At 43.2% G+C, this 25,480-nt stretch overlaps 1 protein-coding gene and 1 long non-coding RNA gene across 12 annotated transcripts in view; one reads left to right on the plus strand and one right to left on the minus strand.

The window, feature by feature from the left end:
• The window catches only part of LOC139109381 (uncharacterized), a 148,820-nt gene extending 140,001 nt beyond the window's left edge, over window positions 1-8,819 (minus strand). The window contains exon 1 of the long non-coding RNA XR_011546826.1: window positions 8,712-8,819. This is a non-coding gene — a long non-coding RNA (uncharacterized lncRNA). The remainder of the gene's footprint in view (window positions 1-8,711) is intronic.
• The window catches only part of Ten-m (teneurin transmembrane protein Ten-m), a 481,599-nt gene that overhangs the window by 221,521 nt on the left and 234,598 nt on the right, over window positions 1-25,480 (plus strand). For 2 of the 11 annotated variants that reach the window (XM_070668399.1, XM_070668397.1), the window contains exon 1: window positions 10,364-10,510. The exons of the other annotated variants lie outside the window; for them this stretch is intronic. The gene's annotated coding sequence lies outside the window, so the exon portion shown is untranslated. Of the gene's footprint in view, window positions 1-10,363; window positions 10,511-25,480 lie in introns of those variants that run through there. 11 annotated transcript variants of the gene reach the window in all.

Below are 25,480 nucleotides of genomic sequence, written 5' to 3' on the forward strand. Positions count from 1 at the left end.
AACATTATCCGGAGATGTTCGAAACGTTTAAACTTTCTAAATGCATTTCAAGAGTGTCCGAAGGCGCCTGCCCGTGTTATTTGGATCGATTCCGTGTCGGTGGTACACGTGACGGAATTAACAAATAGCGCGATTAAAGAAAAGGTAAAGTTGTTCGAGAAATATCTCATCCAAGAAATATCTTGAAACGAGAAAGTACGAATCGCTCAATGCTCTCAGTTTGATGAGCGTAAGGGCTGACTGCCCGTCGATCTAATAAATAGGTACTTTCTGTATTCCACTCGTATCGTTTGTGAATAGTTTATATTCGTTCGTGGAATAAGGAATAAGCGGTTTGTTCGCACGTGAGTGCTTCCGACATGGCATACGTGGATTTGAATACAAAGTGGGTAGAACATTGGGTATCCGCGCGCAAGAAGGTAATTGCATTGAATAAAGAAGGATTTGAAAACGTAAAAGTGTCTACACTTATCGCCATTCAAATATGTGCATTCGAGATTCTCAATATTCACGATCCAAAACGAATTCTTAGCATAATAACGGGAATATTTTCTAATGCCCTGCTTCCCCATCTTTCACCTGATCGACTCGTAAACGTAAACTTTATTATCAATTGCTTATATTTGGAGTCGCGGCAGCCTGTAAAATTTAAGCGGAAAAAAAATCGATGGTTAAAAAATTTTAGAATAAAAATAAAAAATAAAAAAAAATAAAAAAAAAGTCGTAAAATACGTAAACTTTTTTTTTCCTCCCAAATCTTCGTAATCGTGTTAGTTAACGGCAGTTAGCGATAGCGAAGCAAAACTCGGCGCGCGCTGAATAATGAAAGCATTGAATTTACGAAACGTCGAAACAGATGTAACTTTCCCTTTGCACCCCATAATCCCACTTTTTCCCGCTGCTCCTGTGGAAAAGTTGAAAATTCCAAACTTGGCTGTCCGCGTTCGGAGTCGATTTCCTCAGGGACACGGGACAGGCATGGCGTTCCCCGACGAAAGAAATGTATTTACAGCCGCGCGGGGACTTGCGTAGTCGCAAAGGTAGAGGAATCTCGGCAGCGTCGTTAACGCTTCTCATGGAAATATTACCGTGTCGATTTCGTGAGATATTGCGTTACGATCGGAAACGGCTGTCGCGCCACCCGCGGGAATAGCGTCACGTGTATCTCGAGTGTACACCGGCCACCTAATCGTACGCACCGCTACGCGCTCCTACAAAGCGTGAAAACCCTATTGGGACTCGTCGCGAAGATACTCTCTCTTATTCACCACTTTATACATACCGCACAGTAGCTTGCGGAATCGTAAACTTGAAGGAATTTAGAGCACTGAAGGGAGTTTCCGATATAGCGCCTGTACTCGGATAAGACTGAGCATGAAACGAGGATGATCTTCGGATAACAATTCGTGTAAAACGACGAGATAAATGTACCGACGAAACGCGTATTTCGCAGTTTAATATATGTATTTAATAAAAAAAAATAAAAAAAAAAGAATAATTTAATATTAATATTGATGCTGCTATGGAAATTAAAGTGCGTTGAAACGCGATAATAAATTTATTAAATACTAAATTGTATAAAGCTGAAAATGTTATTTCGCATTATTTAACTTTCCGTGTATGCTCACGTTCTTTAACGCGGTCCGATTTCCTTCTCAAAGTGTGATAATACACATGATTTAAAATTAAATTGGAAATAAAAATTTTCGAAAATTATAATTTAATTATTTTCGAAGTAATGAAAAAGGAAAAACAAAATTAATTCACATACCTATTAATAGTTAGGATATTACGAGAGTAGGTGATGATTTAAATAAACATGCGCCATCATATTGAAGCCTGGCACGAAGATCGTTCAATAAACCACGAAATGTGACGAAGCCATCGCTATAATTCTGATGGCCGATGCGATGGACAGCGGTTTCGTGTAGCAACCAATGGCATACAGCCTACAGTACGGATGCAATAATGCACTAATGACGTCACCAAAATAAACAACATTTTAAATATTTGCACGCCCGAAATTATCGTACAGACCCCGGCGCGAAATATTCGGACGCGCCGGCAGCAAAATATCGAATATCGCCCTATTGGCGATACGCCATGACGTATGAAAAACGTAATTTAAATCGTTATATCAAATTTTAGCGCACTTGATTAATGTCAATCATATGTAATATAACCGAGCGTCGATGCCGAGGTTACCGCGCGTGATTCATTAGTACGGTCATTAACACGTTTGTCGATGACGCGATTGCCAGGGGCTCAAATACGAGCAATATTTTAATTCCTATTTAAACGCATCGATTATTCTCCACGCAGCATTCTGTATTTTCCATATGTGCTTAATTGGACAGATCTTGCATTACATTACCGTTCACATGCGCCGCCAGTTCACGTTGCAGTTCCAACGTCGGCGATACTTTTCGAGCTTACCGCGAAGTTTCGTACGGTGACGGTAAAGAAAATCAAATGTAGAATATAATTTCGCCTTTTCTTTTTTTCCTTTTTCAATATGCATTAAATTTATATCGACAGATTTTTACGTTACTCGAATTTCACAAAGTGTATCGCGGTGGAAGCGATAAGATATTGAAACAAGTTTTTTTTATTAATATAATTCCTTTTAGCAAGTCTGATGTAATCGTGCGTGTTGCTAGACGTAACGACGTCCGAATAAAAAGGTTTTTTTTTTATTTTTTAAATTTTTTTTCTAAGGTATGACGATATAAAAGTATTTCCCGAGTTGGAGGATGCTGCAACGATACAGTAGCTGGAGAACAATCCCGCTAAAGGATCTGTTTCGCGGTGAGAATAAATAACGCGATTACGGATGGAGCGTGACAAATCCGCGGACATTAAGAAACGCCGTTGTGAGAAATTGTACAACGGGATAGAATCTTTCGTAGACGAGGTTTATATAGCGTCGCGCGCTGTCCCGCGGACATCGATTTTTCATTTATAAATAAGGAGGTCCAATTACCATACTCGCGTCGTACAATTAAAGGCGCGCGGTTTCAACAAGAGACGTTCGCGTGGTGCTCGCCGCAGAATGCTGAGGATAAGTTAGAGCGGCGGAATTTACGTTTATACATCAGCCGAGAGATAAATGAATCCTCGTTAGGTCGAGCACGATGAACCCTCGTTTGCATCATTCCCGAGGCCCTCGATCAAAGTGAAACTTCCTGACTTCCCGATGTCGAGAGAGAAAGAGAGAGAGAGAGGAAGAGAGATCGGCATATATTGAACCGGCGACCTTCAAAGAGCCGTTTGAAGCATCGGAAGGTGTGCCCTTAATGTTTTACCACCGATTCCACTAGCACGCGATTGCCGACTGTAATGATCTCTTCATATCACCGGAAGTTCAGTCGCGGCCATTTATTTTTCTGCGCGTAATAGACGCTGACACACGCCGCGAGACCTTAATTAAGCATAAAGGTGCTAATCGAGTAAATTTTGCGAGATACATTTGATAGCGCGACTTTGAATGGATCGTCATATCAGAGATAAGAAGCGGTCACGGTTGTCACTGACCGTAAATGATTCCGATCTCTTTCGCGGTTTATAATCCCTCAGATGAGAACGGCCTACATTTGGCTGATAATACAGAATATAATTCTCAAGTGCCATTTCATTATTTGGATTAAACGACTCCGCCAGGTTGGTACACGCGATTTTATCAATTCAACTGCACCGTTTTCGCAAATCACATTAGTCGAATAAAAATGATAGTAGCAAATTAAATAAATTTATCATGCATGAGCGACGCGGAATATCGCGGTCTCCAAAATGATGAAACAACGTTATAAATGCAGATTTGCATGAGGCAATAAATCATCGAGTCCCGTGTGCAACAAAAATAGCGATGTCATCGATATATTCTGACGCGTGTTTTTCACACGCGGTAATTAACGGAAGAACTTTAGCCGGGGAAAAGTTCTCCCCGCGGAACCGGATGTTTCCATCGTCGGCTGCGTTTTTTTTTCTTTTTTCTTTTTCCTACCCTTTACGAGTATCGTGCACGTATCTGACTTTGGCCGTGACTCAGCCCGGCACCGACATTCAAGTCGTATCAAAGGGAGAACGGATAATATCGCGTGTTAGGTTCGGCATTGCACTCCCGAATACCGAACTCTCTTTCATTAACATGAATGTACCTGCCAAGAGGTTGCCGCGAGGGTTGCGAAATAAATGCATTTGATTTCACGACGATAAGGATCAGCATATTCATCATGCTCAACTTTTGGAAATCAACATTAGTATATCAGCCATCTCGCACAATTCAATTCTCTTAGCATCAAAAGCTGCAGCTAATACATTACTAACATGAAAACTAGATTTTCTTTTTTAATAAAACTGATATACCTGATACCAGAGTACAAATTAAAAAAAAAAAAAACATAAATAACTTAATATAAGCTTCTAAATTTTGCAGAAATTTTATACCAGAAATAAATGTAGTATTAATATATTATCAATTATTATCGTAACATATAATATAAATACATTAAAAAAAATATGATTTAAAATTACTATCGATGCCGGTACAAATATAATTCCTATAAAAAAAAAACGAGCGGCGAATGATAAATGCATCATCCGTTAGAGCAGAGAATATTACCACGGATGTTGACACCTGGCAGTGACAGTCGTCACTAACACGCGACACGCTTGGGTCGGCGCGTGCACCGAGTACATTCGAACTTCAAACACGTGCACGTGCACGTGTGTGCGAACAAATTTTCCGCTATCATTTAACCGAGCCATGAGAAAATTGCCGTTAGAGAAGACCGCCTCGTGAAAAACACCGATCGCCGGCGGCGAGAGATCGACGATTCCGATGAGTGTCAGTTCGCTAGTCATCGTCGCTTCAATGATCGCGTTATAGACGGGTTCCCAGCGCCGCGAACCGTCAATTTCCCCAGCGCGTTGCGCACAATAATCATGTATTATTACACGCTTTGTAACCGAATGATCTGCAGAAATGACCGTATATCGGGTATAGTACCGATACGACTTTGTTACATGCTCGCTGATGGTTCCCAGGAAATTTGCATCAATTTGAAAAAAGCGCTATACAATGCGATTCATAATTACCACTTCAAAAAATTTTTAATTAATTGGGAATTTCACGAGTCCCACCGATTAGCATTTGAAGTCATCAAAGTTTTATTTCAAATCGGTATGCCGTAAATTTGTAAAATAGTACATTAGAATTTTTTTTTCTCACGACATATGTAAAGCAAAACTCGTAATTAAAATTGATCGGCATCAACGGAGATAACGTAAATGTATTACCCTCGCCACTCTTCCCAGACGATATCCCGCCGTGAGCCGAGCCTTTCCCACTTTAAATTCAGGTTTTCACGATCGATTGGCCGGCTTTGCAGTCACGATATACCATTACATGCTACCGCGTTAAGAACTGGACGACTTACGCGAGCACGAGCTTTAAGGGTTAATGCGACGCGAAAAGCTTTGTAATGCAATAACGACGGCGACCGTGTAGCGTGAGACTGTAGGGCCAAGAAATTACGAGCTCTCGAAGTGTGAGCGCAACTTATTCAGATAAGCCTCATAAAATTACGGCTGGAACGACTGTATTGCTTATACAATAAGACGTAGGTATTAGCGCGCGCTTTCAAACACACCTTTCTACAATGCGTTTAAAATTTTCTAAGTTTACTTATTTCTAATTGTTATTAATTTTTTTTTTTCTAATTTCATAAATAATATGTTATAGATAAGCATATCTAATTTTTAGATTTGTCTGCGTGATCTGTATGATCGAAATTCTCAATAATTAGTATCAACACATTTTTCTTCGCGACAATAAAATATTCTAAAAATTATTCGCTGAAATTGTACGAGCTTTAATTCAATCTAAATACGTTGTATGACGCAGCTAAATTGCGTTGCATATCTCCACAGGTCTTGCTGAATTTTATGAAGTACGGTACTCGTCGCTTTTGTCAGCAATACGACGATGCATTAATGAGAACGTCGTGTATCTGCAAATCATTCGACTACGGAAACGCCGCGCCAAGTTTTATGTAAGACGTTACACACGCGAGAGTATTCCATTAATTCCCGACATTTCATCGACCCAACTTTCGTCCTTTCGGCATTGACAGAAGTCAGAGTGACGTTACGTTTTCATCTGGAAGCTACAGAGCGGCGCGTTCCGCAAGTCCCAGAAACTTGAAACGGAAACGGGGTCGACCGATTAGAACCTTGTCGAACAAGTTGAGAAAATTATGAGGCTCGATTATGAGTAGATGCGTGGAAACTACATGGACGGAAAAGTTTGAGTGTTCCACATGGCAAAACTTACGTCAGAAATGATCGTAATTCTCGCAGTGTTGCGTGAACTATATTAAATATCTCCAAAGCAACAATTAAATTTAAAAAAATTTGCAAAAAAAAAAGGAAAAAAAAATCGCGGAACACCAAAATTCCGCGTGCATAATTATACCAAACTCATAATTATTTCCGTAACATTTCGAGTACATTTTCATTATCCGTAACACTGATATATATTATTGTTAATTAAATTATGCATAAGCCGAATTTCTTTTATAACATATAAAACATTATGATATAATGCCGCCGATTAAAATTAAAAAAAAAAACCACGACAAATTATACTCATTTATTTACTTTAATTGAATATTAATAAACGTGTATTTAAACATATATCAATTATTATATATAATATATAAAATAGTTTGCTAACGCGTGAAAGTAAAGTGGTAATTACGCATCTGTGTCTTCCACGATATTAAAAAAAAAAAAAAGAAAAAAATACAATTGTATACAAAAATATATCTAAGGAAATGCAAAGATTATTAGTTTGTTCGCGGCATTACCTTTTATGAAATTTAAATAATTTATTTGAACCGTCAGTATAGGTGTATTTTGGTACACCCCAACGAAACGAGCTTGTTATAATGTACTGCACGCGGAAAAGCACTCGACTATTTAGAACGTTTCAGTGCACGTAACTGCTAAATAAACTACTAAAGTTTAAACCCCAGTTGCGGTTCGACTTGGCCCTGAGGCGTATCTGGGTTAATCGACGTCGATGAAATTCTGAAACGAAGTTACGAGTGCTGCGGTCGAGCACGATCGTTTTGCCATCGGTAAAATCCGTAGACAGGCCGCGTTTATTTCACCAGAAACGAGATAGCTAAACAATCGAAAGAACTTTTAATTCGCGCGAAGCGATCCAATAATAACAATTAGTTATGACGTTTACGTAAAATGGTGTTTATAGTTTTAATAATTGATATGTTGTGTCTGATTATCGGAGCGGATCGGTGAAATAAAAACCTACGGGCTAATAGATACAAATAGGGTTTACAAATAAATATATGTTTAGTGGTGTCGATTGTTCGCACGGTTAAATTGAATAATAGTAATACATTTGTTATCTAAAATATTAATGTTACAATTATCAAGTTGCGGTCCACTTTTTCTGGACCATTATACATGTCGCTGAAATCCTATTTCAGATGTATTCGGATAACTGCGCGAACAAAAGAACAAATCTCCTCTATTGAATGTTTTATTCTGCAAGCTCGATGAAATCGGTTTTATAGTTCAGGCCGGCGACTGAGATTCAACCTTGTGACTATCACCGATTGTTCCGTATCATCCACTATTTGTCGATTTTTTTTTTTACTATTGAGTCTTTGATTTTTGATGCGAGGCATTTTCGATTAATGACCTTTTGCCGACTTCGTCATCGATTGCGGACTATCTGCGGGAACAACGTACAAGGGACGAGCGATTTATCAATTTTCAGACCGACTGTTCCGCTGTATAAAATATCATCCACTCGTTCGCTCCTCCCTTTCGAATAGCTCATGCGATCGCCCAGGGCTACCCGCGGGATAATAATTATTATTTCACGCGGTTAACGAACGAATTGTGTCACGAGCAATGTCCGAACACGTTCCGGTCACGGAGAGATAGGACGGAAAAGAGAGAGAGAGAGAACGCCTCGACTTGATGGACATAAACGAGAACCGGCGTCGTCGCGAAATGCGTGTATTTCGCCGCGCGAGGGATACGATTATCTACGTTTATGGATGCCTCGGCCGTATATACGTCAGCAGTTATTGCGGGTCCTAGCCTCGGATGTGACATTCCCTCTTGATGAAGGATTATCACGCGTGCGATTGTGGCGCTAAGGCCCTGGTATCTGACGATTTAAGGTCGGTGTCGAAGATCTGCCTCACGATGACGTTCGCGAAATGCCTGGACGAAGAGCCCAGGATTCGGTACACGCGAGAGAGACGCGTTCGATCGGCTGAAGACAATGTTAACTTCAAGGCCGGTGCTAGATTTGTTTAGAATCGGAGCTGAGACGGAACTGCATACGGACGCTTCAATGTACGGCTACGGAACCATATTGTTACAGTGCAGCGATGAAGATGGTGCAATGCACCCGATATATTACGCGAGCGGCAAAACTACTCCCGCCGAGGAGAAATATACTAGCTATGAGCTTAAGGTTCTTGCGATAATTAAATCCTTGAAAAGGTTCCGCGTATATTTATCTATTCCACCCAAATACAAAATAATGGAAAATGTTTAAAATATATAAAAAAATATACATGACACAGGTGCATATAGGAAGAAAATCGACGCGTCTATAATAAAAAGCGAAAACCGGCACATTAGATAATTATATTAATTTCGCTTACATTTGAATTTCCAGGTTAGATTGGGTCAGAGTATTTTCCATCCTTCCGTCAGTCCGTTGTCCGTCCGTCCTTCCTTCCTTCCCTCCCTCCCTCCTTCCTTGTCTCCTTCCTTCCGTGGCATAATTCTGGACACATCCGTAGCCCGTTCACGTACTGTTGTCCATCGAAGTATCACAATCGCGGAACTGAATTTTACGTGCCCGTAAACGATCGCGGAACCCGTACGACTATTCTTGCATGTACGAGCGTTCAACTGAGACAATGGACCACCACCTCGCATGCGCGCGGCGCTGGTTGGCGGGCGCGGTGTCTCGCGAGCAGCGTCTCTCTCGGTGACGCAAAGATGGCTGGCTCGCGCTTACCGATAGATTTCGGTCGCCACTACAAGTGCTGCTTAAGGCCGCCGAGAAAGACGCTGCTCACGTGATACGGTGTCCGCCAATCAGCAAATTGCGTGACCACATCCGCCAACCAGCAAATTGCGTGACCACATCCGCCAATCAGCGCCGCGCGGTGGTGGCTCGTTGCCTCACTTAGTTGAACGCTCGTGCATACAAGAGCAGTCGTACGGGTTTCGCCATCGTCTATGGACGTGTAAAGTTCAGTTCCGCGAGTTCGGTACGCATCTTCGATGGACAGTACGTGAACGGGCTACGGATGTGTCGAGCCAAATGACTTATGACGCCGAGTGTCATGAGCTACGGGAGTGACCGCGATAATCAAGATATGCCGATAAAAGTAATCGTGGCGACGCGAATGTGAGTGAGAGCCGGCCATCGTGACGTCACCGAGAGAGACGCTGCTCGCGAGACACCGCGCCCGCCAACCAGCGCCGCGCGCATGCGAGGTGGTGGTCCATTGTCTCAGTTAGTTGAACGCTCGTACATGCAAGAACAGTCGTACGGGTTCCGCGATCGTTTACGGGCACGAAAAATTCAGTTCCGCGAGTTCGGTACGCATCTTCGATGGACAGTACGTGAACGGGCTACGGATGTGTCGAGCCAAATGACTGATGACGCCGAGTGTCATGAGTTAACGGGAGTGACCGCGATAATCAAGATATGCCGATAAAAGTAATCGTGGCGACGCGAATGTGAGTGAGAGCCGGCCATCGTGACGTCACCGAGAGAGACGCTGCTCGCGAGACACCGCGCCCGCCAACCAGCGCCGCGCGCATGCGAGGTGGTGGTCCATTGTCTCAGTTGAACGCTCGTACATGCAAGAACAGTCGTACGGGTTCCGCGATCGTTTACGGGCACGAAAAATTCAGTTCCGCGAGTTCGGTACGCATCTTCGATGGACAGTACGTGAACGGGCTACGGATGTGTCGAGCCAAATGACTGATGACGCCGAGTGTCATGAGTTAACGGGAGTGACCGCGATAATCGAGATCTGCCGATAAAAGTAATCGTGGCGACGCGAATGTAAGTGAGAGCCGGCCATCGTGACGTCACCGAGAGAGACGCTGCTCGCGAGACACCGCGCCCGCCAACCAGCGCCGCGCGCATGCGAGGTGGTGGTCCATTGTCTCAGTTAGTTGAACGCTCGTACATGCAAGAACAGTCGTACGGGTTCCGCGATCGTTTACGGGCACGTAAAATTCAGTTCCGCGAGTTCGGTACGACTCTTCGATGGACAGTACGTGAACGGGCTACGGATGTGTCCAGAATTATGCCACGGAAGGAAGGAGGGAAGGAGACAAGGAAGGAGGGAGGGATGGAAGGAAGGAAGGACGGACGGACAACGGACTGACGGAAGGATGGAAATACTCTGACCCAATCTAACCTGGAAATTCAAATGTAAGCGAAATTAATATAATTATCTAATGTGCCGGTTTTCGCGTTTTATTATAGACGCGTCGATTTTCTTCTTATATGCACCTGTGTCATGTATATTTTTTTATATATTTTTAAAGATGTTTGCATTATTTTGTATGTATTTGGGTGGGATACATAAATTAACTTTAATTATTGAAAGGCGTACATGCCTTAAAATTAATTTTTAAATATTATATATTTTATCGATATTTATATAATTTATATAATTTATATAATTTTTTAAACGCCGCGTTTACGGAGGCGTTACATGTAAACGACGTGGGATCTGTCAATCTAACTGCGGAGCTTCGAGCGCAAAGACGTGTCGCTAATCACTCCGCAATTTCGCGTATTTTCGACCGCGGATAAGATAATCTCGCATACGATCGTATGCTGGAAAAATTATATTACGAAAGCCTACAGTAACGATGAGAAATATTGTTTTTATTTCTTCCGTCTTCGCGATCCGTTCCTTTCCGCTTCGTTTTTCGAAAGACTTGGCTAACTCGTTCCGTTACACCCGAATGTTTTCTCGATCTGGAAAGTCGAGCGTGTCATCCGATCGCAAGGAAGCGCGTAGAATTTCATTAAAAAATGTCAAGGGCATGCGCAATGCTTGTAGGAGAAGTGCAATACGATCTGGTTTTAACCTTGATCGCGCGGTAGGTAGGGTGACTCTTGCAGAAAGATCGCGTATCCACGTTTCCGAGTATAAGTGCAGGCAGGCGTCTATTATGCATGGATTGAATTTATTTGTTGTTACGAATACGGCAGTATGAGCACTCGACGACGTAGTGGCATCGATATCAGGTATCGCGGCTCGATACGACGTTAACAAGAATTTTTATCTTTCTTTTTTTTTTTTTGCCTAGAAACGAAATAAATATTTTAATAATGCAAAAAATTACCGAGCGCATTTCAATTATATGCAGTATAGCCGCCGCGCTCTCCGCCACGCCTTGCGTTGGAGCTCGACCCTGCTTGGGGCACTCTCTCGCGTAATGCCCCGTCTTGCCGCACGCAAAACAGGTCAACCCCGCGGTCGCCCGTTCACCCCGGGCCGCAGCATGCCCCGACTCACTCCACCCGCCGGGCGCGGTGTCTCGCGAGCAGCGTCTCTCTCGGTGACGCAAAGATGGCTGGCTCTCACTCACCGGTACATTTCGGTCGTCACGAATATTGTCATCGGCGGATTTCGATCATCGCGGTCACTCCCGTCAGCTCACTCCACTCCGGCGCCGCTCCTCCCGGGCCGCTCGCCCGCCGCCGGTGCCTCGAGTTGCTCCGAGCGTAGAGAGATGTCACCTAATCTCTCCCCTTTTCGCTTAACATTCGTGCCTCGAATTACAGTTGACGAATATCCGTCGTAAATTCCGATGATGTAGGTTTAAGCGGTATATCGGTAACCCTTTCCCGCGATAAGTTCTCGTAAATGACGGCGATAAGTGTCGACAGACGTCTCAGTTCCTTTACCTCTGGATTTTACGGTTCCGAGCTCGTTCGCTTATGGCTGGATATCTCGTGACTTATAGATTTCCCGCTAAACGCGACGTCATTCAAAAAAAAAAGAAAAAAAAAAAGCGCCGGACACGGCACGATCTCCGACCTTCGTCGTCGGTTAACTTAGGTCGCCGACTCCCTCTTTGTAAAATGGGAAACTTTTAATAATACATTTACGGCGGTCCTCGAAACGCCCCGGGTTCATAAGACGTCACGTAATCCAATGCCGTTTACCCCGCCGCCGGTTTTACGGCCACAAGCAACCATATAACAAGTCCGGATTACTGAATGCTTGAATGCCCGACTCGGTGTATACCGCTAAAATGTACGGGCGAGCTGATTATTTATGAAACGAGACGCTCGGTATTTTATATAATTTCATTTTACATATCTTTCCGTTCGCGCGCTGCCGAGCTTTGATGTTGTTATACAAAATCCTATTTGTGCAAAATCTCACGTAACTAATCCGATTATGTCTGTTGAAAGCCGAATTTCTGGGACTTTTTGCCGTCGGCCGTTGGACTTAACGAAAGCCAAGTCGCGGAATCGGTTCGGCTCGCACTCGCAATCTAACTCCCACTGTCCTTATGAGACTCGATGAAATAAGGTGTGCGCGTGACAGACTCGTTGAGGCGTGCCCATTCCATTGCCGGTATAACGTCGAGCGAACGCCTCGACTCCGTCCTCCGACCGGCCGCCGTCCTCGGTGCGTCTCTCCGCGCCACGGCGTCTCCCGACCTCTCCGTGTCCGGTCGGACCTTCTCGAACGCCTTCAGCAGCTCGGCTCCCGTTCGGTAACTCATCAGATGAACCTGGTTCCATTTCCTCGAGCAAATCTTCCGCACTCAGCCTGAGGTGCTCGGCTCTCGAATGGAACCACGACAAAGCTCGCCCCTTCAATCGCGAACTAATTAAGATTCGCGTCGAACCGTCGTCCAGGGTGTAGGACTGTTTCAACAATTGTAGCTGTTGTCTCCATCTCCAAAATGTGTTGTTCGTCCCGTCAAATTCGGGCAACAGCTCCTTGATGCCGCGGACGCCACCCGGCGCCGCGCTCGCCACGCTCCCGGCCGTCGCGCTCCCGGCCACGGGAGAATTTCGCAGGGCCTCCAACTCGCGCTGCAGCAGGCGCCGTTCCCTCTCGGCGCACTCCTTTTCCCTTTGGAGGAGCTCAATCTCCCGCTGCATCATCCTCTCGCGGGCCGTCAATTCGCCCGTTATATCGCCTTCCTGCGACTCCTCAATTCGCGATGCTCCACTCTGCGCTTGACTCTCCGATTCTCCGTCGTCCTCTGGACTCGCGTCGTCTCCCGCGGGTGTGGACCTCGCCACCGGCACCAGCTCTGCCCATATATTAGGGTCATGCTCGCTCAATCTCTTTATCAGCTCGAGCTTTACTCCGCTCGTCGGCAAGCCCCTCGCACGCAGGGCCTCCTTGAGCTCGGCCACCGTGAAATCGTATCCCGTTACGTCACTCATATCACTGGTTTAAAATACTCGCGGTCCCGACTTGTTCTTGACTCTCTCTCTCTCTCTCACTCACCGTCCACTTTTGTGGGGTGCTGGGTTCGTATCTCACTTCTGAAGTTGTAGGCTTTCGTGATATAATTTTTCCAGGATCCGGCGAAATAATCAGAACACTGAGAGATCTGGTGAACGATCGATTTATTCAGAGAGAGAGCCCCGATCCGCACGGGGCCGGTCTTTTTATCTTTTCTCCCGACGCTCCTACTTTTCTCTTGTCGCCAATAGAGTCGCCGAATTATTTTGTTCGAACTTCTAACGTGTTTCTCGTCGTGTCGTCGACCCCGCGAACGGCTGCGAGCCTTTATTATTTTTCGGCGTCCGACAATAATATGTTAACACGCGCGGTCGAGGCGATAATCTATTTATAACGCTGCGAGCGGATCTCGCTTTGTCCTAACTTAAAATATAAAATAATGCCTACATTACAATTTGTAAATCGTAATTACGATCGATAGAGAGAAGTTTCTTTCTTTTTTTATTTTTTTTTATCTACTTCCGCTCTTTCTGCTCTACGAAACTTATCAATAATTAATGGAACTCTCCGGTGTTAATGGAGAACGCGATGAAAGTTTAAGTTCCTCCGTTTTGATTTAGCTTTTATTTACGTAATCGCATTTAGACGATAAGTGATCCAGTCTCCCCTTCCCGGTTTTCGTAATTGGTAATTGGATTTCTTGAATCGGCAACACGCTGCCGACTATGTATTACTCAATTGTAATATAATTATTATGTAGAAATCATTGTAATTAATTAATGTCCTTATTATAATGGGTGGGGAAATCTTTTTGAGAGTTTCCGTATTTGGCGGCACAAACCTACGTGATTTTCCGCGGCATTCGTCGAGCTTGTCGAGCTTGTCGAGCTTTGCGCGGAAAGCTCAGGCGAGTTTGACCCGATCCCTTCGTTGCCGTGTTTACTTTGGAGTGTTCGTTATCGCTCGCTAATTGAGCCCTTGACGCGGCAACATTTACGCGATGTGCACGTCTGTGCAGTTACGTAGCTCGTGCGTTGTCGGCTGCTCTTTCTACTCTCCCCCCTGGTTTGCTTTCCTCTTCTCTCTCTATATTTTTCTCTCTCTCTCTTTTCTCTTACTCTCGTCGCGGCCGTCCCTTTACTGTATTCCCATTTAGCTGCGTTCACTGCCAATGCCACCAGAAAATCGGCGGTAGCGACACCGACAGCGCTAAAGACAGCCAGCGCGGTACCGGCATCGCTCATTTACTTTGGCTCGTTTCGCGGAGTCGGATTTAATTACGGGATTCGTCGTGGCGCGGAAGAGCGTGACAGACGCGGAATAGCTGGGACGGATGGTTTGCATTATGGTACCGTCGCGAAACGTAAACGACAAAATTTATTTCGCCCCGCGATACCCGGTTGTCTCGGCGCGGCGCAGATCAAGATGACGCTTTGTACGCGCAATGAAAGATTTATTCGGTCGCTTGCTTTAAATTTGTTTCATTTAGGAAGAAGTAACAAATGCAGACTTGAAACGGCAGCCGTCATAATTGCAATTCGGTACAAAAAGATCCGTAATACGGGAAACGCTGGTAATTTTATTTGCAGCGGCGTTGCATGTAAAATAGAAGAACAATAAGAAGTCGGTACGTTGACCTCAGCGGAGTTATTTTAATGGAGAATGATATTGCAAATAAAGCGGAGTATAAAATTCGAAGGAATTAATTGTAAAGCGCGTTAACTGTTCACGGGTTTTTTTTTTTTTTTTTTTTTTTAATAAATTACTAGGTATTTACTATATTCGCTTGTACATAAAACCGGCAAATGCAGCTGTTGTCGATTTTCCAGATGCGTTTACTTTCAGTCTTTATTTTCGCTATACAAACTGAGAACGTTTCGAGGTAGGCAGCGCCCGGGCCTTAGACGACGAGAAACAAAGCCGCGCGAGACAAAATACGGGAGAAAGAGTTAGGTACCGAGACGACTTTTCTTCGCAGCGAGTCCACGTATTTTCGAACAGAGTCGGGCGTAGTGACCGGAAGTTCGTCGCAACGGGTTTCTCGAGGGGCCATTCCGATGATGGATCGCAACTCTTGCGAAAGTTCGGCCTCGAGCCGCACGAAAGAGACTCCGGGAAAGAAGTACTCTTTAAGGTATTACACGGCGTCGATTCGCCACGATTTCGGGAACTTTGAGTCACCGGCAGAAGACAGTCTTTGTTCTAATGCACTGAGACCTTTATAGAACACATCTCGAGATAGGAAACGAGAAATACTTTTCTATCACGCTTCTTCCATTAGATTTCACGTATAAATAAAGTCGTGTAGGAACGGACAAAAAAAAATAATAATGCCGAAGATTAATGAGTTATTAGAATTTATAATATCGTGTATTTTATTATCAAATTTAATTGAGTTATCGCGAGCGGTGACATATTGTACATTAATTGGGCGACGATTTGAACCGCGGTCTCGGTATATCGCTTACAACATCAGACCTCGAGGACGTCTTCTCGTTATCGTCGTAGATCGAGGAACGGCTGCGTTTCCGCGGATGAGTCGCCGGAGGAGGTGCCGGTCGGCGCGATAGCTCGGTATACGCCTCGTATCAGAAAATGATGATGCAGCCGCGTGTGATGAAAAATGGCGGGTTCGAGTGAAGTCACCGGAATGAAATGCATGGATTGGTTTAGCCCGGGGCGCCTGCCACGGAACTGGCATAGACAGCAAGTGATGGATTACCGTGCACGGCCGTTCCGCGAGTTCCCTCGGCATGTTCGCGCTCTGAAGACTCCTCGTCTCCCTTGCCCTTATGCTTCGTACGTCACTCTGACGTATTCCACCCAACACGTTCCGTCTCCCTTCCTCTTTCTCTCTCTTCCCTCGTGTAGTTGTCAAGACTTCTACCGCCTGCGCGTCAGGGTTAGATCCGCACGGGAATATTTGAAAATTTTATCGCAATATCTATTAAAAGAGAGTTGAAAAATTGCTAATAAATACGTTGAACTTTAGCAAGAATATTTGCGGCGTTATTCATTCTCTGTGATAATTGTCGATACGAGTCCCATTCGTTAGATCGCTTAATCAAATTTAATTTATTTAATATTATACGTTACTTATATTATTAATTCGCGATATTTCCCGTTACGTCTGTATTTATAGTCAATCGACGAAAACTAAGTATTTGATTGAACAACGAAACCCATTTATAGTCCTCGTTCCTTTTTTCATCTTGGCATGATTATATCACGTTTCTTTATGGACCCTCCGCCAAAAATTCCTTCGTCCGTTGAGTGTTCTCGCATGCCTTATGCACGTACACGCGTGGAGCAGATCGATTACGTCGCCCTTCGTTATTTAGTGCCGTCGTGAAAACGATTCACGAGTCGCTCGTAAATTTGGCAAAATGCTCCGCTTGCAGATGTTCATTTTGACGCGCTCCACTAAACGTGATGTCGCGTCGACATCCCGTCCCTCCCTCACGGCACAATGAAATTCACGTACTGCCGAAGTATACGATTCCTCCCGCTTCTCGAAGAAATTTCGGGCACTCGTGGCTCTTTTGCCTCGAACATTTCCCTCCAACGAACTTGACATTCGCCTTTTCATCACGGCTGCTCCTGATGCGCCGATTCGTTTTGATCGTTCTTCCATTAAAACAGTTTTCTAACCGTATTCGAGAATGCGCACCCTTCCTTTGAAGTACGCCTACGTTCCTAAGTCCTCAAAGTATTGGACAGTTACCATGCAAAAATAAATTTCAAATAAGGTCCGTGAACTCTTATATTGATATCATCTTACGTAAAACTTATATATTTATTAATATAAATGCAGCAATTTTTTTATTTTTTTTTTTATTTTGTTAGTACTTAAGAAAATTAATTTTACGCGTTGAACATTAATATCTTTCGAAGCCGTTTGCTCCGATCGACTAAATTGGCTTAATTCACGCATACATAAATCGCATACTTAATTGGATATTAGAAACCTGTTGAACTAGAAAACGCATTTCCCGGGTACATAGTCGAGTCGCAATTTCTCTGGGAGGAAACTTTGTTCATTTTGTAGTAGCATGGGCGTACGGGAATACGTTTTACTCGACAACGTCCGGGACGTATGGTCATTTGCGACAGAGGTCGATTTTCGTATCGCGAAAAGTTGAAGCAAATTCTCGCGCGAACTGCAAAGACTCGGTCAACGTGTCGGAAGCCGGATCTTTCGAAAGTGACGTTTATTTTCTCGTGGACGCTGCTTTCGATCGTTTTGATCGTTCATCCTCGAAAAATAATCACTCTTTTTGCACACGCAACAACGCGCTGGGGTGTGTGTGTGTACGTGCGGATACGCTCACACGTAGAGTGGCTATTTCAATCGGTTCTCTCTCGGCCGCGGTATCCCTCGGCGGAAGACCACTTTGACGTTATCTCGCTCGAGCGAGCTAGGGTTATCTCGTGAAAGCGGCTTTGAAGGCTCGCGCGTAAATAGGCACCTCGAATAAATGATGACGCTGGAAACAGGACGGAGGAAGATGAGACGGGGAGGAGTGGTCGCATTACGAAGATATCGCTTCTTCTTCCTTTGTACGGTGAAGTAGCGCCGTAGCATCTAGGGGAAAATCCTCGTGCGGTCGGCCAAAGCGGAAAAGGATCGCTTATCGACTACCCGGTGCAAAGCAGCGCGAATTTCATGTGAGAAGGAGTAATGGAGTGACGAGAATGATTAACTCGTACAACGCGAATGATAGATGTGACGTTGAAAGTCCTTCCTGTTTTCAATCGATATAATTATACGAAAAAAGTCATGCGACTTAACAAACTGCATGAGCATCGGCGGAGTTGAAGATTTCTGCCGGTGACTGTAACATAAAAAAATATATTAATATAGACATATAAATTATTTATAAAATTAATAAAAAAAAAGTACATTTTTTTAAAATAAAGATTTTATTTAAAGAATTGATTCTCACCTAAAAGTTGCTCCGCCGATGCAGGATGCTCGTCCCGGGCCTGCTTCTCTTCTCAGATAACCGTGTCGAGCCATCCTTCCGCGCACAGGTCACTCGCGAACACCCCGACCGTGATTTTACAATCGCGAGAATAAATTAATGAACACTGTCTTTTGTACGATTCTATGCGATACTCCCGTTTTAATGAAATCGAATAAATAATTCACGCGCCCGATTACTTTGCGGTTTTCGCGAAAAAACGATTGACGAAACGGCTGCAATTCGTTTAATCTAATGTCGGCGGTAACGGCACTATGAATTCTGTAACAAAAAAAAGATACAAAATGGAAATTAGTAACATGCTCTAAATTAAGTCAGTCTTAATAAAAAAAATTCTTTATCGTAAAGCCGAAGTGATCCTTACCTTCGAGTTGCTGCGTCAATGCTCGATGCCTTTCCGAGGCCTTCTCCTCCTCTCAGGATGTCTAGAATGGGATGTCCGGGTCCTCGTCGGCACACAAGACTTCGTGTATCGAATAACAGCGACTGTGGCACTTCAGCTTCTCCTCAGATCTTCATCTGAAACAGAAACGAGAACAACGATTATTAAATGATATTTGTCGGTGCGTCCTAACCGCGTGCTCGACCGGCAACCAGCGCAATCAAGATTATCACGTAAATACCGCACGTGTTGTACGCCGTGACCGCTGCTCAATTGCCCGCTTATACGCGTCGCACAATGGAATTTATACCGTAATTTTTACTGTTTAATACGTCGCTCTGCTTGTTCGATCGGATTGCTCGAAGCTTGGCCCGAGTGGATCTACAGCGATCGTTCAACGAGCTAATGTAAGATAACCGGCCCCGATGATATGCGTATGATACGTAAATGGGGATCGAACTTACTTTAAAGGAACGGGAACTGTTCGCCTGTATTCTCCGTGTGAAGAGAAGGGTGGAGGATGTGATTCGTGCCGGGATACCTCTCCGTACATCGAATTATCACCTCACTTCCGGCGTGACCGCGTGCTCTTTTTCCTACGTGTTGCGTAGCCTACCTGTGCCGAATGAGTAAGGCGGGGGAAGTCACGTAGCTCGCGCTCACCGCTAGCCGCCTACCGCTCGCATTTCCACCACCCACCACCCTACCTGCCCCCGCGCTCTCCTTGTACGTCTCACCTATACCCAGTTTAACGCGTTGTAAAAGAATTTATTTTATATTAAAATTATATATACAGGGTGTCTCGCGTCGCTTTTCGTACGAAGTTAGAGCACTCCAACACTTTACCGGACGAGTGGCCGATAAAGTCCCTTCAATTGATGATGTTTAGGCAACTACGCGCAAATAAAATATAGTTTAATAATTATTACGGACTTGATAAATAAATATACATGCTTCAGATTAAAAAAAAAATCTGAAGTATATTTTAAATTCAGAATATTATAGTGATGTAAAAAACACAAAAATGTATACAAAATTTTACTTCTTTTATACATACTGTATAAATATAATATATAATATAAATATAATATATAATATAAATTTCTTATATATATAAATATATATATATAAATATACAGGGTGTCTCAGCCCATGTGTCAAATCCTGTACAGATAGGTAGGTCTTAGGGAGATAAATAAAAAAAGTTACTTAACATTTTGTAAAATTCTCAATTGTTATTGAGAAAAAAATTAATTTGTCTAGCGCAAGAGCGACAAGGAAGCTGCGGGCGAGTGAGCGCGACAGGCGATTGGCGCCGTCGCCTATCGCGCTCACTCACCTATAGCTTCCTTGTCCTCTTGCGCTAGACAAATTAAATTTTTTTTCAATAAGTATTGAAAATTTTTTAAAACGTTAAAGAATTTTTTTATTTATCTCCCTAAGACCTACCTATCTGTATAGGATTTTACACATGGGCTGAGACACCCTGTATATTTATATATATATTTATATATATAAAAAATTTATATTATATATTATATTTATATTATATATTATATTTATACAGTATGTATAAAAAAAGTAAAATTTTGTATACATTTTTGTGTTTTTTACATCACAATAATATTCTGAATTTAAAATATATTTCAGATTTTTTTTTTAATAATTATTAAACTATATTTTATTTGCGCGTAGTTGCTTAAACATCATCAATTGAAGGGACTTTATCGGCCACTCGTCCGGTAAAGTGTTGGAGTGCTCTAACTTCATACGAAAAGCGACGCGACCCATCTACACAGGGCATCAATTAATCCGCGAGAACTTTACTGCCGCTTTAGTACGTTTACTAGCCTTGGTCAAGTAGTTGAGCTTGCGTGATAACTCCGTGCGACGAAAGCAGGACTTAAGTCCTTAAAGGGATTTAAGCGTAAGCTGATTAAACGTCGACGCGACCTTCGGACCTTCAAAGTCGATTGAACGTGAATAAGTGAGAAGCAACAGTCAGTGCTTGACACACATGCCGTCGTATTTCGCGATATCTGGAAATGACCAGATCTCTCTCCGTCGCGATGCGCGCATGTAATTTCACACGCGCGACTCGCCGGAACAAAAATTGCTGTCCCTTGACGCGCTTCGCCCCCTCGTCATTCTTCGTAAATCGCGACGATCGTATTTTTAAACCGGGGCGGTTTAATTAACTGATTGGCGTCACTTGATATTTCTTAATTAATTATTATGCGCCGATTCGCGGCTGTTGAATTATTGCGGCTTCATCTTACGGTTGTGCTCGCACCGAAACGCGAAGCCTAAGTCGGAATATCATTTGATTATATAAACGGGGTATGTAGTTTGTAGGTCAAAATGCATCAATGTAATTTGACGATTATAACGATCATTAGGCTGCATTCTCCGAATGTCATAGTGCAATAGTAGCTGGGGATTCCGTGGTACTAACGCGACAAATTAGGTCGATCTTCGAGGCGGAAGTGCACGTCCTAGTCGAGTCAATAATGCCGGTCGTGTACCGCCGAGATTGCCAAAGGCACGTTCGCCGGTGTCAGACGGTTGGCGTAAATGCCGATAGGTATCGATATTCTCAGCAAATATACTAGGAGATAGTCGGAAGATGCGCTAGGATCGCGACCCGGTATGACTGCTTCATCGAGGAGAAAGGCTACTCTCGTACATAATTACAAGTTCACGTGTATATGCATAAAATATGAGTAAACGTAAAAAGAAAAGGATAAACAGAGTAAACGAGAGAATAAGAAATGATAGATCACGTAAAAAAAAATTAGACGCTGTATTAAAATATTATTAATATTATTAATTAGTTATTAATTAATCGATTTATTATTTTATTGGCCGTGTTCCGAAAGACTTTTCTAAAAAAATCTTTTCGCTAAAGGAAAAAAAGAGCATTCAGATGCAATTTGAAACAAAGAATGAGAATGCCCTTGAGTGCAGCGTGAGAATATCTGCAGATGTAAATGTTAATACGGCGTATATGATTCCTTTCGAGGCAGTCTTCGGAGGATTACCAGACTTATTTAGACGTTTGCTGCCAGGTGCAGCTAACGTGCGGCAGGTGAGGCGATCGCTTCGGGACTTTTCATGGTCTTCAACCAGCGTATATACGGATGAACGAGATATTCTTAAGCGTATACGGGTCGTCCTTGTAGAGACCAGATTGTAATCATAAGCGTTCAATGCCAGATTATCTCAACGATCACGATGCCCATTAAAACCACTTTGTCTTTTTTAAATGGAAATGATTCTTTTTCGGATTTTCAACCTAAGTAATTAATTCCGTATAAAGTAATATTGAAAATTTATAACCATCTGCTTATTTTTTTTTTTTTTTTTTTATTAAAACATTAAATGACATTATATAAACGTATAAATTTGATATTTAATATAACTTCTTTGTTAAAATATCGAAACATTATTTTGAGATATATTCGAAGGAGTCGCATAATCCGACAGCGGTAAATTTAAAGCACCGTGATTTTATGAGGATGATCCGTGCGAAAATATGACGTATGACGACCTTTCGACGCGTGGCTTCGATCGATATCTTCCATTGCGAGCGTTTTTCGGTCCCTATACGTCGGAATCATCATTGTGTTGCGCTTACCATTTGGTCGGCTGCGTCTACTTTAATTGCGCGAACGATACACAGGAATGCATACATTCGTTTATATACGTGATTTCACGCGGCTATATGAATCCCGCGCTTTGGTACCGTGCATGTGTACATAAACTCCGGGCAGGTCGGGCTCAGCCGTGTATATTTTAGCGTCTGTGAATAATCAGCAATCAGCAGTAGCTGCGGCAATGGCGGCGGTAACAAATTGCACGTGTACACACACAAACTAGACATGCAAATTCGAGAAGCGAGTCTCGACCTTACCCGAATCCTAGCCTACCCGGCCATCCCTTTTGATCTAACGAGTCGTGAAATCGCTACGGGGAATCGAGCTATCGCTTTTCGGACGGATTGGGTTATCTATCGCGAATTTGTCTCGCAAAATACCGCAAGCTCTTTTTTTCTTTCCTCTCTCTGGAGTTCAAGCTTGTACAAATTTTAATTCACTTATTAAAGTTCGCATCATCGATGCGTATATAGTTACGATATTTTTTATTGTTATTTTTCTTTTTATTAAAGTAAACATTACAGAGATAAAGTCGCGGGCGGGCGAAAGCGGTCTGCGTGCCTTGCGCAACTTTGATTTCATTACTGCCGTATTTATCAGCCGGAGGTTAAGCAAATAACACACGGGTAGCGAAATTTCGTACGCACGTAGCCGAAAAAATAAAAGCATATTTAATGAATAGAGTTGTCGTCCGACGCGAAATAGTTTCTGCGATAAATAACATCTATACTCTTTCAATAATTTTGTTGCAAATGTATGCGTATTAATTTATTTTTATGTGTAAAATCCAAGATGTTAATAAATTGTCAATTTATCGCTGTCTTGAGAACTTGAGAAAACTTCATTATAACAAAGGATTATTTTGCATTTCCACAAAGAGTAAAACTTTAAGCGCTTTAAGAGATGACGACTAATTCAACAGGTCCGGAAAGAAACAGTTTGCACGTAAACATTTGCGCGTAAAACTTTTCGCTTAGAGCATCTTGTTATCTTATTGATAGAAATTGTATTAGGTATGCATGCTGCGTCATGCATTTTCGTTTTCATTTTCGACAGGGTACGTCTGAGAGAAAATTTTCGTGTATCGTACATTGCGCTTTTACGTTACAAAATTGCGATTTTAAACGAAATAAACTAACGAAGAGTATTGTGAAGTCGACATTTTTATTATCTGTGACGTAAATCCGCGTCTCTTTGACAAAAATGTGAGTCGATATCGACGTCGTGAGTAAACGCGCAGCGTAATGCTAATTCGCAAATTCGCTTCGATAAATCGTCACGGCGTATTTTCTGTGGTAGAATCTAGCTGAGATATACACAGAGCGATACGGAGAGGTAGAGCCGACGACACGGTTAGGGGATATAACGAGAAACGTAAACGTTTGCTTCAGCAAGCCATTCTCGAACGGCAGCTCAAATGACGGTATCTAAATTGGCGTTGAAATACTTTGCCAAGTCTCGCGTAAAGTTTATCAGCTTCGTCGAAACGCAAAGGCTTCCCTTGATATTCATCAATTAATTTTATCTGCGCCCGTTGATTGAGCAGCATTAATTAACATTGAAGTAGCAAAACTACACATGTCGCACCGTTTCATATATGGTCTTCGCATTACAGGCATGCCATCTGGCAATTATCTAGAGAGCCTGTGGGGTTTAATTTATATATAAAAATATACCGTACGACCAACAGCGGGCCAGGACCGGTGACGGCGCTAGGTCCGTAAGCCTCCGTGTACCGTGGCGCGCGCTTGCGACGGCCTCGACGCACTGCCGCGTGTGTGAGAGCTGCGGCCTGATACCTTGCGCGTACCGCCGGGCAGCCGGCCGGGCGACCGAGGGTTTGACGGCGTGCCGTGTTACACGCGACGCGTCAGACACCGCAACCTTTATCGTATCTCGAATGCGCTTTGTATTGCAAAACGCTGCGAACGCAGCATGCCGAGTATTTGAATTTAGAACTCGCAGATTTGTATATACATACAGGGTGTCTTAGCCCATGTGTAAAATCCTATACAGATAGGTAGGTCTTAGGAGATAAATAAAAAGTTACTTAACATTTTGTAAAATTCTCAATTGTTATTGAGAAAAAATTAATTTGTCTAGCGCAAGAGTGACAAGGAAGCTGCGGGCAAGTGAGCGCGACAGGCGATTGGCGCCGTCGCCTATCGCGCTCACTCACCTATAGCTTCCTTGTCCTCTTGCGCTAGACAAATTAATTTTTTTTTCAATAAGTATTGAAAATTTTTCAAAACGTTAAAGAACTTTTTTATTTATCTCCCTAAGACCTACCTATCTGTATAGGATTTTACACATGGGCTGAGACACCCTGTATGTCGGCTCTAATTTCGATTTTTACAATTGTAACGCATCGAGTATGTTTGTCGCATATCTCGTGAAAGAAATTAAGATACGTCATCGTAAACAAATGTCGAATACGAGAAGATCGAATCAGAAAATATTTTTTGTTCGATTGTCCCTATCAGATCGGCCGTGTAAATGTATCCATCAGTACTGTGTAACGACCTCTCGGCAGATCGGCCGAAGATCATTTCTCATCTCACGTGGGTTCACGGCCCAGGGTAGATAATTGACAGGCCCGTGCTCTGGGTCCGTCGTTGTAAATAATTGGTGATCCTATCGGAAGATGTCTTGTATACGAATCGTGAACAGAGACGAAGTGCAGTTCTTCTTGAAGAATGGGCCGCGTAGGTGCTGATCAATCCGATACCGATCTGATTACGAGGGCGCGGTTAGTCGAGCGGCTTTGGAAACAGGTTCACGCACGCTGACCTGTTCTGTATTCATGCTTTTCACAGATAAGACGATCCGCTTTCCGCGTCATTTGCATATGTGATCATACAGGTGTGTCGATGATTCGCACCAGGCTTAAGTTGACAGATTCCTCTCGACCGGCCGTGTTGTCATAAG

This window comes from Cardiocondyla obscurior, linkage group LG17 (assembly GCF_019399895.1).
Source record: "Cardiocondyla obscurior isolate alpha-2009 linkage group LG17, Cobs3.1, whole genome shotgun sequence".
In the NCBI taxonomy this organism is placed as follows: Eukaryota; Metazoa; Arthropoda; class Insecta; order Hymenoptera; family Formicidae; genus Cardiocondyla; species Cardiocondyla obscurior.